A 16,887-nucleotide genomic window follows, 5' to 3' on the forward strand; every position below is an offset into this window, starting at 1 on the left:
GATGGAGCCATAGGCAGGCTGTTTCTCACACTTTGTGTCACTCAGTAAGCAGAAGAGTAGCAGTCTCACTTTTAAGTCGAGTTTCTTGTGATAAATTCAGACATTTAACAGCAAAAATAAACAGCATTTTTCAGAACCCACTCTGAATGAGAGTGTCATTAAGAAATTGACTCCACAGAGGATGTGTGCACAACATTCTCATTTTTCTCTGAACCGCTACAATATAAAATATCAGAGTTTGTGTTTGCTTTCCAGAAATTATGGTCCCCATTGCTACCACATCACAGATTTATCAGAAAAGTAATTTCAGCTTCAAGCAGGAATTTTGGACACCTGCCCTGCTTGGCTGCTGGAAATAGACCACCAAAGTCTGATGTTGGGATATTTTAGATAACGTCCCATGCAGAAGAAAGGAGGAGATGGATAAATGAAGGCTGGGGCTGCAGGATAGCTCTGGGAGTCTGATATCTCCCAGGCTTGACTATCCTCAGTGTTAAGCAGCTGGGTGGTCACCTGGGCTGAAACCTCTGTTGTCATGCACGGAAAATATCTTGTTAAGAGTCCTCTTAGGGTAATACTGAGAAGTAGGGCTAGAGTGTGAACTGATGAGCAGAAACAGCGCTGTGGTTAAATATGTAGTTGAAATGAAGGGTAGATTTTTTTACAGCCTCTATTCCTTGTAGTTGCTACAGCATCATCTAGAGGAAATGTACTGAAATGATTCAGCTAATGGTTCTATGATCCAGCTTTGTGCCCACACCATTTTTTTTTATTTTTTTTTAAATGAGGCTTACAGTGTTGTCCCATTTCCTCCAGTGAGAAAAGGTTTCTGAGGAAGAACAGCAGGACCAAGAACTTGGATCAGCCAAGCCAGACGCAGCTGAGTACAGTAGCTGCTATACCATCTGTGTATCTTCGGTTGAGGTTATCCTGTCTTTCCACAGAGTACTCTCTGCAGGATGCCTCCAGTACACTCTGAAATGAAGCCTGAAAGGCAGCAGTGAAGAAAACCCATGCCACTGCACCTACCAACTTTGCTTTTGTCTATCACTTTGCCAAAGATCAGGAAGTGTTTTAAGTGCACCTGGGAGATACATGTGGCTCTCTTTTGCTCACTTCCTTCTCAGATAGAAGCACTTTGGTCTTAGCTCAGAGATCCCCAAAGATCATCACTGCCAAGAGGAAAACAATTCTGATGTATGAGCCCAGGGACCTGCACCAGCTCACATTCAAGAAGTAACTGTGCAAAGCAGGGGCAAAACACATCCTGTAAACTAACTTTTCATCAATTGCTTTCCATGCAAGCAGCAGTGAAAAGTACGGAAGACAAGTTCCTATTTCAGTTTCTATTTCTTGAAGCTAGAATATCAGAAAACAGTAACCGGTATTGCTAGTGGATGAGAAGAGTGAAGCCAGTGTTTTCACTGAATCTGAGCAGTGTTGAACAACTCCTGCACAAGTGAGAGCACTAAGGTTCATCTGATGGGGATTTTAGCGCCATGTTGTCTTTCAAAAGAATAAGGACGGTAAATTAACATCACCTGTGGATCGAGAAAATGAATGCAGGGCACAGGAATCAGTCCAGTTGCTGCGGCGCTCATCAGGAGCACCAGCTAGAACAAAGCCTCCTGCTTCCCCCTGGTGATGCTCTGCTGAAACTGCAGGCAGCTCGCAGGCAGCGGTGGTTGCTTTGATTCACAAACACAGCTAGTTTCTGAAAGCAATAACAAAACCTGAAAACCTTTTTTTTTTGTCAGACATCTGGTTCTGTTGAACAGGACATGCTTGAAGCTGCTGCTGAAGCTTGATTAAGGAGTGACTCAGAGCTATGCTTTGCAATATATCTTCAAAAAGGGCATTTTTCAAGTATGCATGTTAGACCAAGAAGGTCAGCAATAAAATTATTCATACATTTACCTACTTCAGATGTGCTGAAATTCGAAATTACTCTTGTGCCCAAAGTCTCTGAGCAGAATCTGAGCATCTATAAGTTACAGAAGTGTTCCGGGAATTTTCTTCCACCGAGAAGTGATTTGAAATAAGCAACACAAAGGAGAAGGAAGTCAGTAAGCCAAGCAGCCATGCACTTCTGCCTGCAAGTCCAGTCTCATGTCTTCTGTTATTTGGGAGGTAGGAAAGAGCCCTGCACTGACCAGTAGTCAACTAAAAGTGGTGTTTTTCTGACAAAGATTTTTCTAGAAAGAACAGTCTGTTTTGAGACTGCAAGGAGTTAGGTGGTGTAGCACACCCTCCTTAGAAACACCCATTGTTAGCAATTGCAAGCTGTTTTATGTCCAGTACTTTTAAAAGTATGTTTATCCAAATGGAGTCTGACTCCTTAAATAATCACTTCTTTTTAAATATCAGTGAGATCTTATTTCTGTTTCAGCCCAATATTACTGTTTTTCAGAAGTTCAGGATTTTTTCTCTCTGTTTCAGGATGTCAGGAGAGTAAACTGTGAACTGGAACATGATATTGTGCCAATCTCTTTTCTCATCTCCCCATCTGACTGTCAAGTTCCAGGATCCATGATCACTTGTGTCACACCTAAGCCATGGAGGTGGCCCAGCCTTGATCCCTTCAGGTCTCTGAGGTCACCCAGGGAGCATTACAAAGGTGAGGAGAGCACCTGAGGGATCTGAGGGAGGCAGAACTTGCAGGGCCTCCTCCTCACCCAGCAAGTACCAGATCCCCACAGGGCTTCTTTCTGGCTGGGGCTGACCGCTTGACATTTGCTTATTGCTCCCTCTGTCACAAATATGCCCGTCACCCAGATCAAAGGAGCCCACACATGGCCACCTTTCCGTGGGTGGCCACGGGTCCTGCCAAGGCCTCATCTGTGTGGGCACCATTAAGGTTTGGCCAGGCTGAGGAGGAGAGCCGGGAGGAGGGGCTGATGTGGATTTTATGACGTGTACAAATGCAGACTGTAAACAGTGAAGTCTCACATGGTTTTGACAGAAACCTCCCTGTCCTCCAAGCACTGCTCACATCTTCTGTCCAAGCCTGTGAGTTCTTGTGCTCTTAGGAAAACCTGGCACGAAATACTTAAAATTCAGCAGACCCAAGGTGACACGTGGCATTGCACAGCCCTAGCTGAGGTCTGTACCACGGGCCTTCTTTGGAGAAAAACACTCTTTGCAGCTTCTGAAAGGCTGGAGCTGGGGCAGGTACATCCTGCACATTATCATGTAAGACCAGAAGTACAATGTACAGCTTTTTCTTCGCAACAAACATGTTGAGCTTTTAAACATTGAAAAGTTACTTTTATCTCTGCCCTGCTGGAATGCACTTTTCTGGAAGGGAGAGAATGTCCTCTAGCTAATGAAAGGTTTAACAGTCCTTCCTCTCTGATACAATTTAAGCTACAATGTAATAGGTGTTACTATAGGGAACTGAGTGACAATTACAGCCTGAGTCGCAGACCTGTCCTCGCCTCTTAACTACCAAAGCCAGCTTGGCTTTAGACAGAGTTCCTGTGAGTTTTGACAAATGGTAATAAATACGCTATTCAACACTAGTTTTTATCTGATAACCAGTGTGCTGTTCATAGGGAGCTTGAAACATATTGCAGCCATTAAACAGCATTTAATGTTGTATTTTTAAAATATAGGTACTGAAGTATCCTGTAGGCCTGCTCTCTGGCCTTCCCCCAGGGGGAAGATACCTTCCCCCTGTCTCAAGCAAGAGAGAGGATTTAGAAATATCTGCCTGTCCCTAGATGAACACTTTTGGGGTTTATATATATTCAAATGCCATTTCTCTGGGGTGCCAGCCATGGAGGCTGGCCAGAGGAGGGCAAGGTGGCTGTCTGTGTGTCACCTTGACCCATGATGGAGGCACTGTGCACCATGGTGGGTGGCTGCAGGCTCCCCAGGCTTGGCCTTCGGCCACAGCAGCTCACCAGATGTCCAGACATACCAGTTGTTGTTAAAAGGTTATAGAATCATAGGATCACAGAATAGTCCAGGTTGGAAGAGACATCAAAAGATGTCCAAGGTCCAAACTTTTGTTGAAAAAGGTAGCCTAGATGATGTTATCTAGTGCTGTGTCCAAAAGCATCTTGAAATCCTCCAGTAATGAGGTTTCTACCATGTTCTTGTGGAGGTTGTTTGAGTAAGGAATTGTTCTTGCTCTGAAACCTTTCTTGTATCAAGATGAAGCCTCTCCCACTGTCTTTCTCCATATGACTCCTCATGAAGTGAGAGCCTCTGTCCTCTTCATAGCCACTCACTTATTACTGGGATACTGTGATGAGGTCCCCTCTAAGACTTCTCCAGGGTAAGAAGTCCTAACTAGATCAGTCCTGCCTCACAAAGCAGATTCTTCAACCCTCTGATGACCTTTGTGGCAGAACTTTGGGCTTTCTTCAGTCTGTCCTACTTTTTTTTTCCAATGTTGTGTGCCAGGACTAGGCCAAGTACTCCAGGGTCCTGCTTGCCTGCATTACTGCAGCAGTGCACCACTGAATCATGTTCAGATTGTTGTCCACAAGCAACCCCATGTCCCTTTTCAGCAAGGCTGCTCCCCAGCCACTCGGATCCCAGCCTATACTTAGCTCTTGTCCCAAGTGCAGAACCCTGCACTTGTCTTTGTCAAACTTCATATAGTTCTTGATTGCCCACTCTTTTCAGCTTGCCAAGGTCTCTATGAAAGGTGACTCTGTTCTGATGTGTCCACCACACTTAGTGATGACCCAGGTTTGTGTCATCAGCAGACTTGTTCGGACTGTCTTCAGCCCCTCCATCCAGGTAATTTATGAAGATATTGAACAGCTTGGGACCCAGTATTGACCCCCAGGGTCCCCAGCTTTGACAAACTGCAAGCCTGAGAAAAAATTATCCGTCATCACCCTCTGGGTACAACCATGTTAGCCAGTTTTCTGCCTATCTTAACAGACCACCCGCTCAATCTGAGTATTGCCAATTTGTATAGATGGAGGCTGTGGAAAATGTGTTGAACACTTTGCTGAAGTCCAGGTAAGCCATATCTACTGCTCTCTCCGTGTTGACAGAAAATGTTATTTTGTTATCAAAGGTGATTGCCTTAGTCAAGCATGACTTGCCTTTGTTAAATTTGTGATGGCTTTTCCTAGTTGTCTGACTCACTTGGTTTGTAGTAGTCTCTAGGAAACTTGTTTCATTATTTTCCCAGGGATTGAAATTAATGATTCTGGAGATTCCTGGGTCCTCTTTTGCGCCGTTTGTGTGGCAGGGTATGACATTTGTACATTTCTGGTCTTCAAAGATGTCCTCCTGACCTGCATGACTTTTCAGAGATTATAGACAAGGACCTTGCAAAAAGATCAGCCACTTCTCTTACATCCAAGGATGGATCCTGGCAGGGCCTGCAGTTTGCTATTGGTTGGGCTCTTGCTAGAGGCCACAGACCAGCCCTTCCTCCAGTACTGGAAGGCTGGCATATGAACTGTCTTATCTACTTGATCCTGTGATCTAGTTCCAGCTACTCTAGTGGTGAAGAATGTACTGAGAACCGCTGCCTTGTCAGCATTCTTAGTAATAGTTTCCTTGCCCTGATCAGCAATGACCCTGTCTTCTCTTTGAAAAAGAGGATTATTGAATGCCAGCCAAGCAGTTTATCCACCTCTACTGTTCACTCCCCCCAAAAGATGGACATATCTGCACAGTATAATCTCCTGAACTCCCCCTGCTAGACTTTCTTCCCAGACTGGTGTTTATGGTATAGTTTACTTTCCTTGTCTCCCAGATCTCCTTTATTCAAACAATCCAAATGTCCCACCCCTTATAATTTCGCCTACATGTTTTCCTGCTTTTTGCCGATTCCCACTCCATGTGACTGCTGTTGTCAGAGATAAATGATGCTTTGCACGAAGCCAGTGAGTAACAGCTCGTTTGGCTGAGTTGTAGTACCTCTGTGATAAACCAGTAGCATGTGGATGACTTCCACAGCCAAGAATGGCATCTGCAGAGGCTTTTAGCCAGGCCTCCCTTTTTAGGTCAGTAGTGAAAAAGCTGCCTGCAACACCGCCTCAAAATAATTCCGTCTGCCCTCCTCAGCCATCTGCAGTGTCCTGGCTCTGCTGACTTTGCTCTTTGTGAAGGAGGAAGATACGGTCATGTCAAAGAGGATGTGACAAATGACCAGCACCGTGGGTTGAATTAGCTTGAAACAGACTTATTAATGGAAGTTATATACAGGAAGACTTTCCATAGCACCCTTCACCAGGGAGCACTTCACATGCTGAGGTGGAGCTCAGAATCAGATGTTGTTTAGGCTTTTTATATCTTACGCAGAATGGCTTGGAAATCGCCAGTAAAGGCGATTTACCCTACATGCAGAGATGAGTGTTTTGAAAAAGTGGCATTCCAAACTTCCTTCTCTTTTCCCCTGTAAGAACAGCATTTCTTTGACTAGAATTGCAAAAACCTCAATAAAGTAAGGCATAGCTAGAAGGTTTAACCATGAGCCATGCTTTATCAGAAAGCTAAGTGTATTTACTAGTGACATAAATCAATATAATAGAGACACTGAAAAATCCATACATTTTTATTATCAAACAAGCAGTTAAAGTTCAGAAAGAGCTCTACTATGAGCAGTGTGAAAATGAAAGAATAAAAAACCTGACTGTCTTCTTTCTGGTACACAAAAAGTATTTCCGTTACCTAAATCAAAATACATCAGGAGTTTAATTTTTGTCTGAAACCTCTTAAAAGCAGCCCTGCTCCAAAAAACTTTTATCTAAACACCAAACATATACTTAATTAAAGTACTGGCAAAAGGGATCATTTGCAGCCTGGATTTCATGTGTCACTCAGTTGTAGCTGTCTTTTGTCTTGATTTTGCCAGCTTTTTGGATATGCACTCTGATATGAACAAAATGGATTTCCTAGCCATGTGTAGTCATATCAGTGGTCTGGGCTGGTGCACATTTAAATATGTTTGCGAGGGTCTGGGGAGAAGGCGGGGTCACGTTGAATCAGCATCTTCTGGGCAATTACTTCACCTATCTCCATCTGAAGGCAAGAAGTGAATGGTGGAGATGGATTTGAGTTTTGCCATTGGTAGCTGTGCCAGGATTTGTGAAAGGGTGGACTAGAGAACTTTATCCTTCAGAGTCTGTTTGGACACTTCAGAAACAGTGAACTCGAAAACCTCTGCTGCATTTCAAGCTTCTTATCTGTTTTTTTTTTTTTTTTTCCTCAGTGGTCTACCTTCCTAAGATAAGCTAAACCAGTATGATTTTGTGTAAAAAATGAGAGTATCTCTTGCAGAAATTCATCTTTAGTTAATATTTCCTTGTAGCACAGTTTCAGATGTAACCAGTAGATGTCAGTATGCTCATAAAGAACAGTGCGAGGTAGGCTTTTAAGAGGAGTAGAAGACTCTGAAGAACAGATGCTTAGCCTTCACTGAGAGCCCAATATTTGGATGAGTTTTTGATATATGACATGGATTAGTAGAAGGATTCTTCTCAGAGAATTAAAATTGTTCAATATTCACACAGGGAAACAACGAGAATGCCTGCACCTGTGTTTTGCTCATGTATGAGGTCAGGCAGCGACCATCCTATTTCCAAAACACAACCCTTTGTTCCCCCTTTATAGTTCATGCTCAGTGAAGGGGCTGCTTATAAAGAAAAAACAAAAGGGCTGGAAATGAGAGCTAGGCTTTACTGAAAGTGTTCATGACCTCTAGATCTCTAGCTCTCAAGTCTCAGATTTTATAGCTGGAATATAGTTAGCATTTGACATGTGTTTCCTGGCCTTTGGGCTGGTAATCTCCGTGCAATTGCTTATGAACAGGCACCCCCATCTCATAAATCAGTGCTGCTAACAACATCCAAAACAAGTGTTTCTAAGAAACCAAGAAGTGGTGGTCAAAAAGAACAAGCTGCTCAATTACAGGCAGCTTAAAGAAGCAGCAAAGACAATCTCAGAACTTATTCATGTATCGGGAGAACATTTTCTAAGGTACTCAGATCAAAGTTGACAAATAGGACTTAGTTATTTGCCTAGTCAAAATTGCAAGAGTGCTCTCCTTGTTGCGAATCATATACTGGATGGCTTTAAAAATGTAATTCAATGAAAACACATATAAGCCTGAGAAAAAGAAAAGCCCCTCTGAAAAAGGATGCTTCAAGAGCTTTAGGAAATGTCTAGCTGAACTGTGCTCGGCTTGACTGCTTGATTCTAAAAGAGTGGCTAAACCTCTCTGTATTGGAAGGAAGCAAGATGATCTATTACTGAAAAAATCCATCAGGAGTCAAATCCTGTTTGTCTTAAAACTCTTTGCTGCAGTCCAGACCAAGCCAACAGAAATCCTCTGAAGAATATAGGTTTTTTCATTATGCTTAGTTAAGCAAATATTCCTGTGCTTGTGGAGGTGCACTGTCAGCTTCCATTGCCACAGTAACACAGCATTTGACCTGTGATGTGTCCAGATGCTAAAATGCACCATTTACAGAAATAACTTTTCAGCTTTCCTCCACTTTTTCAATGAACTGTTTTGCTAGATCCATTCATTTAGGAAACAATATGCAGGTGTTTGCTGTGAAAGCCACATGTCAAGAGACCAAAGGTCTGAAGGGTGGAGGAAGAGACATAAAACAGCCAGGAAACGACTGCTTTTCAAGTTTTCTACCTACTACTTGGCATCTTGTTCAGTTAATTTAAGAAAATGCCTTTCTGGTCTTAATTTGTGGGTGCTATGAAAGCTGTGGATAATATCCTAACATTGCGGTCACACTTCTCTCAGGCAGCGGTTAGAGAAATCTTAAGCAGGTTTGGAAACAACTCTCCAGGTCAAAATGTCTTCCAACAGAACAGTGTTTAACAAAACTGCTGCTGGGACAGGATATCGAGCCAACCCCTCTTAGCCTTGTAGGTCCATGTTCCAGTCTGTCTTCCTCTCCTCCAGTCCTTCTCTCATAAATCTACTCTGTCTGGTGGAAGAGAGAGCCTCACTGTCCATCAATGTACCGTGCTAACAATCAATGTTCTGTGTTTTCTCAGGTCTTAAATATGGGCCTGTATTGCTACAGTGCTAAAAAACAGACACCCATGGTGCGAGGAGGGGAACAGTGTGGTTTATCCATGTCATGAGGGGGATATTGTATTGTTTCACAGCTTATGGAATATGCATCAGTCTCACAGGAAGCCCTCTGGAAGGAGTTTCACAATAGGATCTGGTTTCAAGAGCTGAAATTTCACCTGAAAATATGGAATTTGCAGAGATGGAAAACCCACTGTTATTTCCTCTGTGCATTGTCAAAGCACATCCTGGGATAATGAAACATTTGTGCATTAAAGTATGTGTTTGAAGCAATGAAATGAGGTCTGACGTTTCCGATGTCCGCATGCTCTTACACGGGTGGATGCAAGTGGCCGTGAGAGTGATCAATCCTCTTCCCAGAGGTGCCAGGGCTATGGAGCAGTGCCCAAGCCTGAGTGAGGGGAGCCGACGGAGGTGTGCTGCAGGCTCATGTCTTGCCCTTGAAGTACAGTGCAGGACTGGTGTTGGTTATGGTTCACTGCTCATTGCAGAAAGCAGACGTATTTTCCCAGGGACAAAGCTAGATTCCTGCACATGTGGCCGAGAGCCCCAGGCTTCTTCAGACCTCACTGCTGGAGTCTGTTTTCAAAAAAAAGACATTTTTCATCACAAGTATAATTTCTTCCAGCTTTTCTGACTGCGTCACTTTCAGACATTAAAAACATCACGAAACTTCACAAAATAGGCTCCTCTGACTTTAAACAAATTCAACTTTCAGTGAGGGCTAAATTTAATATATAAAATAAAGTTGTTTAACAGCAGAGAAAGGCTTCTTTGAGCTCTGAAAATAAGAAACAGCTCCTCAGTAGAAACAGTCTGGCTCTGGCACTCCTCCTTATTCACCTTTAAAAAGAGAGTTTGGAAGCAAACCTGGAGAGTGCCAGATGAAGTCAGCGAAGTTTGCAGCTGGCTCAAGAATAATCCATGCTGGGAAGTGTAGGTTATGCCACTGTCTGAGAACTGAGCAGGCTGCTGAAGTTTGAGTGTACTGCATAAAGGGCCAAACACATCCACGTATAATGGCAAAATGGGTGCACAAATAGAGTGAATTCCCCAATCAAGGTAAAATAAAAGTAAAAAGGGATTTTCAATTTAATGCTGTTTTTTTTCTTTTTTTTTTCCTTGATAACCTACCTATTTTCTCCTGTTGGATTTTATTTTTTAAATAAATAGGAATAAAAAGCCCTTATGTGCGAAGACAGTCAGAGATTCTGAAACACTGGGAGTTTGCTAAACCCAGAGCAGAGAACGTGAACTGGGATCAGAAGACTGTACTTCACACAAGTGAACAAACAAACCAACCTTCCAAAGAGTTCATTAACTCAAGGAACAGCTAAGGTGAGAAGGAACTTCTGGCTGTCCAACCCCCTACACAAGGCATTTCCTGTTAAAGCACATTGCTCTATGCCTTATGCAGTCAAATATTGAATATTTCCTAGAATCAATCCTCTAAAATCATCTAGTCCAACCATCTACCTACCACTGATATTTCCCCACTAAACCGTGTCCCCTAGTATCAATCACATCTACACGTTTCTGAGCACCCCCAGGGATGGTGACTCCACACCTCCCTTGGCAGCCCATTCCAGTGCCTCACCACTATTTTGGAGAAGAAAATTTTCCTAATATCCAACCTGAATCTCCCCTGGCACAACTTGAGGCCATCACCTCTCATCCTATCATGGGAAGAAGGGACTGTGTCTGCTCTTGGGCTGGAGGGGAATCTCCAGGGGAGACAGATCCCTGGACCAGGAGAACAGGGGAGTGCAGACCCTCAGGGGTAGAAGTGCTGAAAGTACCAAGAGCCCAAGTGCTGATGGCACTGTGGTAGGATGCAGGGCATTCCCAGTGCACCCTGGTGGTGTGGCCCCATTCCCAGTGCTCTGTTGCCTCCCCTTGGGCCATGATCCTGGAGTGGAGCAAACCGAAACCAGCCCAGCACCCTCTGCCTTTCCTTACATGCCCTGTGCCCCAGCCCCAAGCATTCCAAGGACTTCCTGTGGTCACCAAGGAGAATATGTCTTGCTTTTTGCTTCTTTGTTTAATTACCCTGCTGTGTTTTAATTTTTCATCAAGAAAGCCACGGAATAAGAAGAGGAAGTAATCCTGGACAAGATACAAGGGTGTGAAGAGAACTTCAAAGAACCCTGTGAGCACCATGCACTGTCACAAGGCAGGTAATTTGGACAAAGGACAGCTGGCTTTGCCTTGAACGGTAGAAAATGGGCTCAGCATTTGAGCAAACACATCTTCTATATCACAAAGCCCTCAGAAGGAAAATTCTTTACAAAACTATAGAAATACACCTTTTCTTGGCTTGAAGGAGTCCAGAGCCTTTCTGTGAATTTCAGAGGTGCCTTCACCAGGGCTGCTGTTTTCACACAACTGTTCCATTACCTAAGCTAAATGACATTTAAAATGCCTTGGCCACGGAGTCGGCAGCACGTACAAGGATGTTCAAGCATGTTTTTGGTTTATTAGTTCTGTTACAGACACTCAAGCAGATGAATGTAAGAAGAGAAACTGGCTTTATAGTAAAGAGAAAGAGACCTACAGCAGTGACAAATTAATTTCCATCCTGTCATGACTCATGAGACAGTGCTACAGTAACATTAACAAAACGTCAGTTAAAGCGGTAGTAATTATTTCCATTGCTAATACTGACTCTGGCTTAACAACATTTACAGGCTTTGTTACACTGTCATAAAATAAACACCAATATAGAAACAAACCAGATTATCCACTTTCGAAAGAATGGACTTTTTTTCCTTCCTGCGCCCATGACGGAATTATGCCTTGTGAAGGAAATCAGGGAGGAAGGCAGATCTGAAAGCAACTCATGAAAAACCCCAGTGAGGACTTGTGCAAGGTTTTTCACAGCAGCGTGTCCAGTGTCAAAAAGGCCATGGCCTTGCTTTGCAAGCCAGGCTGCAGGCAGAGGTGGCAGGAGCAGGACCCCAGCAAGGCCTGTCCAGCCCAGGTGACTTTCTTCAGATGGATACGTGTGCCTTCATCATGGCAGACTAGCAGGAAAGAATCATAGAATCATTAAGTTTGGAAAAGACCTCTAAGATCATCTAGTCCAGGCATCCACCTACCACCAATATTGCCCTCTAAATCTTGTTCCTTAGTACCACATCTACACATTTCTTGAACACCTCCAGGGACAGTGACTCAACAGCCTCTCTCGACAGCCCATTCTAGCACCTGTCACTGACCATTAAACAGGCAGACACCAGTACTGACCCTTGGGGAACACAACTTGTGACCTGTCACCAGCTGGACGTAACTTAGTTCACCACTGTGTTCTTTACCTAGCAAAGAGTGTACCAGTCCAAGTCATTGGCTGACAGCCTTGCCAGGGGAATACTGTGGGAGACAGTGTCAAAGGCTTTGCTGAAGTCTAGGTAGACTATGTCAACAGCCCGTCTTTCATCCACCGGATTGGCTACTCGATCATAGAAGGAAATTGGGTTGGTCAAGCAGATCCTGCCTTTCGTGAACCCATGCTGGCTGAGCCTGGCCCCTCTGCTGTTCCATAACCTCCTCTGGTACCAAGGTCAGGCTGACAGGCCTGTAGTTCCCTAAATCCTCATTATGACACTTCTTGTAGATGACAGTCACATTGGCAAGCCTCCGGTCCTCTGGGACCTCTCCAATTGACCAGGAGCACTGATAGATGGTGGAAACTGGCTTGGCAGTCACCACTGCCAGTTCCCTCAGCACCCTTGGGTGGATCTCATCTGGCCCCATGGACTTCTGACAGTCTGGATAGAGTAGCAGGTCTCTAACTGTTTCCACCTGAATCATGTTGGGTTTATTCTGCTCCCTATCTCAGACTTCCAGGTCAGGCAGTAGAGTACTCTGAGGATAAGTGGTCTGAGAAATAAAGAAGGCATTGAGAACCTCAGCCTTTTCCTTCTCCTCTGTGGTTGTGTTCCTGCTACATCACGTAAAGAATGGAGATTCTCCTTCTCTCTCCTCTTACTGTTAATATAGGAACTGGTGCCCCACCAGTCAAGATTTTTTCTCTCCTGTTGTGCATGTTGAATTGCCTTAATTTCTCACAGTCTTATGTGCTACCAGTACTCTGACTCTGGTTCTGCAGCTGCGAGAAAGAGAGTTATCTGCAGCATCCCACAGACAGATTTTCTTGTGGTTTCATACCAGAGTATCTGGTATTGTTCAACAAGACGTCAAACAGAACATGCCCTGACAAAGAAGTTGTCATAGGAAGAAATACTTTTCTTCATGGAATTTTGTAATAACGACCAGTTCTGACACAAAATGTCCTCAGACCAATATCTCAATAGTTCTGATTTAATTTTTCTATCCCAAGAGCCCCCACGTTACCCAGCCTCCAGATGGAGGTGAGGATTGGCCTCTTCTCTAAATGGCAATAAGCTGAGAGGAAGTGGCCTCAAGTTGCATCAAGAGAGGTTCAGACTGGAAATCAGGAAAAATTTATTCTCTGAAAGAGTGGTCAAGCATTGGAACATGCTACCCAGGGAGGTGATGGTGTCACTGTCCCTAGCGGTGTTCAAGAAACGTGGAGATGTGACATTGACTGACATAGGTCAGTGGGCATGGTGGAGATGGGTTGATGGTTGGACTAGATGATCTTAGAGGTCTTTTCCAGCCTTAATGATCCTATAATTCTATGGTTGTTTCTAGGCAGTGCTTTTAGGCTGAGAACTGGAGCTCCAGTGTGGGACAGCTGTGGAGTTTTAAGAATGCTTGTTCAAAATATGAATTTGTAACTCACACCAGACTTTATATAATTTCATGTCATAGAATGCTATTTCTAAAAGGCTGCAGTCCTCAACACAGAACAAAAATGAGACTAAGCTTCAGAGTTCCCTATGAAATATCTTCAAGGAGCTCAGGCTTGACTCCTTTGGAACTGTGTGTCCTGCTGTCCAGGAGTATAATGATTTTAAATAATAATAAATGACTAATTCTGTCCTTTTCATGGAGAACGTGTTCAAAAGAAATAGCTTATTTTGCATTTATGTCTTTAGCCCACATGGGAACACAGATGAGAACTCAAATAACAAAACTCCTTTTGGGTACAGACAGGATGTAACCTTATTGCACAATTTAACTTCTCACCTACTTTTGACTTGGTGGCAACCTCTGAAACTTGTCCTCGAAGTTCCTTCAAATGGTATTTGGTTCAATAACTTGCAGTTCCCCAACACACTGCTTCATGGGCTGCTTGTGCCTCTATCTCTAGAAATGCAGATAGCATCAACCACAAAAATGTCTTGCTGAATGAGGCAGGACGCACTATTTCAGATGTGTGCCTGAAGTGCTGCCTCATTGCGGTGCTCAGAGTGAGTCACTTCAGTGCTGAACTTCAGTTCACACTTGCTACTGCTGGGGGTTAAGTTTTGAAATGAAACCACAAGGCATGTTGCATTTGGTACCAAGTAAGGGTATTATTCATATCAGCAAATGGACACCACTCCACAGAATCCCATTCTTGTTGCATTTCTTCAAACCCAAACCCCACTGCAGATGTCTGAGTAGTTCAATCTCAGCTAGATTTGAACTACCATGAATCAGACCATAATTAAATCAAAGGACCATTATCCATGGCCTACTCCTAAGAATTATCAGCACATTGAATCTAACAGAGGCTTAGTGTGCCAAAAATCTCCTGGGAATTACTTCCAAACTGCATTTTTCTTTTTAAGGCCTTACTTATTTTTCCTGGTGTTTGGGAGAGTTTAACTTGGCAGTGCTCAATGATCCCTATTATCTGACTTGCAAAAAGTAATAGCTTTTAGATCAGATCACACACTTCACACAGTATTAAGGAAAGATTATCTGAAGACTTGACTAGAATCCAACTGAGGAGCCAATCAAATGGCTTTTCTTTCATTTTTCTTCACTGCCAATTCCCCGTGTGAGGATATACAGGACCAATATTCAGTGTATAGAAATACCTCTGCAGGTAAAACTTCTCTAAATGACTTTCTGTTGTAATTCAAAGGCTTTAGACATTAATGTATATCTCTGCAAAAGAAGTGGAGTAGATCTTCATAATCCACTTACAAATAACATTTTTTATAACATATATTTCTTAACTTTTTGAATATGCTGATAATGAATGACAACATCAAAATTAAGATGCATCTCTCGAATATCTTGGCATTTGTTTTGGAACTATCCACAAATACTCCCCACTGTCCAAGCATCAGGGTTTGCTTACTATGGGTACTACTTTGTATGCAGTACAGATCTTCTAATACTGGGCAGCACTGCAGGTCTTCGTGCCCTTGTGGCCACACTTCTGGTGGGAAGGGTGGCCCCCAGAAAATCCCACAGCAGGAACAAGCCACCCGTGTTGGCTTCCAGGTTACCAACTAGCTTCAGCAGAGTTAAAATCTCAGTTCTCAGTGATGCTCCATCATGTGATGGGCGTTCACCATGACCTTTGGCTCTGTTGTCTCATAGGTGCTGGGTACCATTAGGGAGATACTTTCACACCTTGGAGAGCAGCAGCCAGGGGATTCTGGGAAGATTTCTATTTCCCTGCTCTCTGTCCAGCATTAAAATGTAGATAAGCTATGGATAATGAGTGGATAAGCTGTTATTTTGGCAAAACTTAGTCACTGCCTCTTCGGTTGCACAGGCACTTTGCTGCTGGTGCCAACTGGCTGACATAGATACTTATAGATTAATGGTTTATAGAGCATTACTGTGCTCACTGGCTGCAGTAGAAGGGGAGCATCAGGCTGCCAACAGAAAGATGATTAGAAAGGCACTATGAATATTGTTGCTTTTGATCTAATGGACTTTCCATTGACTTCAGATGCCCTTGATTGGCCCTTGCTTTCTCATCTGAGATGCCCATGTACACTTTTCAATTTGTAGGAAGGGAAGTGGTGGAGTCACCCTCCCTGGAGGTGTTCAAGAAATGTGTGGAGGTGTCACTGAGGTACATGAGTAAGTGGGCATGTTGGGAATGTGTTGGTGGTTGGACTTGGCAATCTTAGTGGTCTTTCCCAACTTCAATGATTCTGTGGTTCTATCAAACAAAGGAAGTCTCTTCATCTCTTGCTGAATTTTCGCTGAAAAGAGATTAAGCTGCTCTTTTGACAGTAGCATTCAACGTGAACTTCTGACCTTGGCCTGTGTAGGTAGCATTGGAAATGTGAGGTGTGAAACCAGCTGGTGGGAAGGCCTAGGTAAGACTGCTTGCATAGCAGGGAGGCTATTTCTTCACACAGCAAGCAGGCTGCGTATCCTAGTGTGGTCAGGTAGCCAGATCAAGTCTTGCTCAGCCAGACATCCCCTACCACTGACCCATCCATTAGCATGGCCCTCCTTGGTCTGTGAGTTGGACTGGATGATCCTTATGACTCCTTTCCAACTTGGAGTATTCTGTGGTTCTATGAGACTATCTCTAATCTGCTAAGTGTCTTCATCTCTCAGTGCAGATTTCTGTTTCTCTTCACACCCCTGTCCAACTGCAGGTCTTTTAGGACTCATTACTTCCCCTTCCCTGTCTCCTGGAGGTGGAAAAAGAGCTGACAGACATAAGGTATTGTCTGGAACAACCAAAGGGCCACAAATCTTTTATCAGGCTTCGCAGGAACTTGGGTTGGGCAAAGCCTGTGTTCTTGGAGCTCACATGAGAGTGAGGATAGTCTAGACATTACCACAGTTCCTCAGATGCCAGCCACACAGGAGAGATTGTATAAGTTTGTGCTTCTAACAGGCAGATAGCAGCAGATGGGGATGGCTTCAGCACAGAGTGCTGTGTTGGCAGCACCTTTGCTTTTAAAGGCAAAGCATAGTGAGGAAGAACCAAGTCCCTTTTCTTAGCAAATGGATATGTACTC

General features: G+C 43.7%; 1 long non-coding RNA gene across 2 annotated transcripts in view; it reads left to right on the forward strand.

Annotated features, from left to right (window-relative positions):
- LOC110390285 overlaps positions 1–12,041 on the forward strand; it is a 33,692-nt gene extending 21,651 nt beyond the window's left edge. For both annotated transcript variants that reach the window (XR_002433662.1, XR_002433663.1), the window contains exons 4-6: positions 2,440–2,617; positions 10,208–10,372; positions 11,111–12,041. This is a non-coding gene — a long non-coding RNA (uncharacterized LOC110390285). The remainder of the gene's footprint in view (positions 1–2,439; positions 2,618–10,207; positions 10,373–11,110) is intronic.

This window comes from Numida meleagris, chromosome Z (assembly GCF_002078875.1).
Source record: "Numida meleagris isolate 19003 breed g44 Domestic line chromosome Z, NumMel1.0, whole genome shotgun sequence".
Classification (NCBI taxonomy): Eukaryota; Metazoa; Chordata; class Aves; order Galliformes; family Numididae; genus Numida; species Numida meleagris.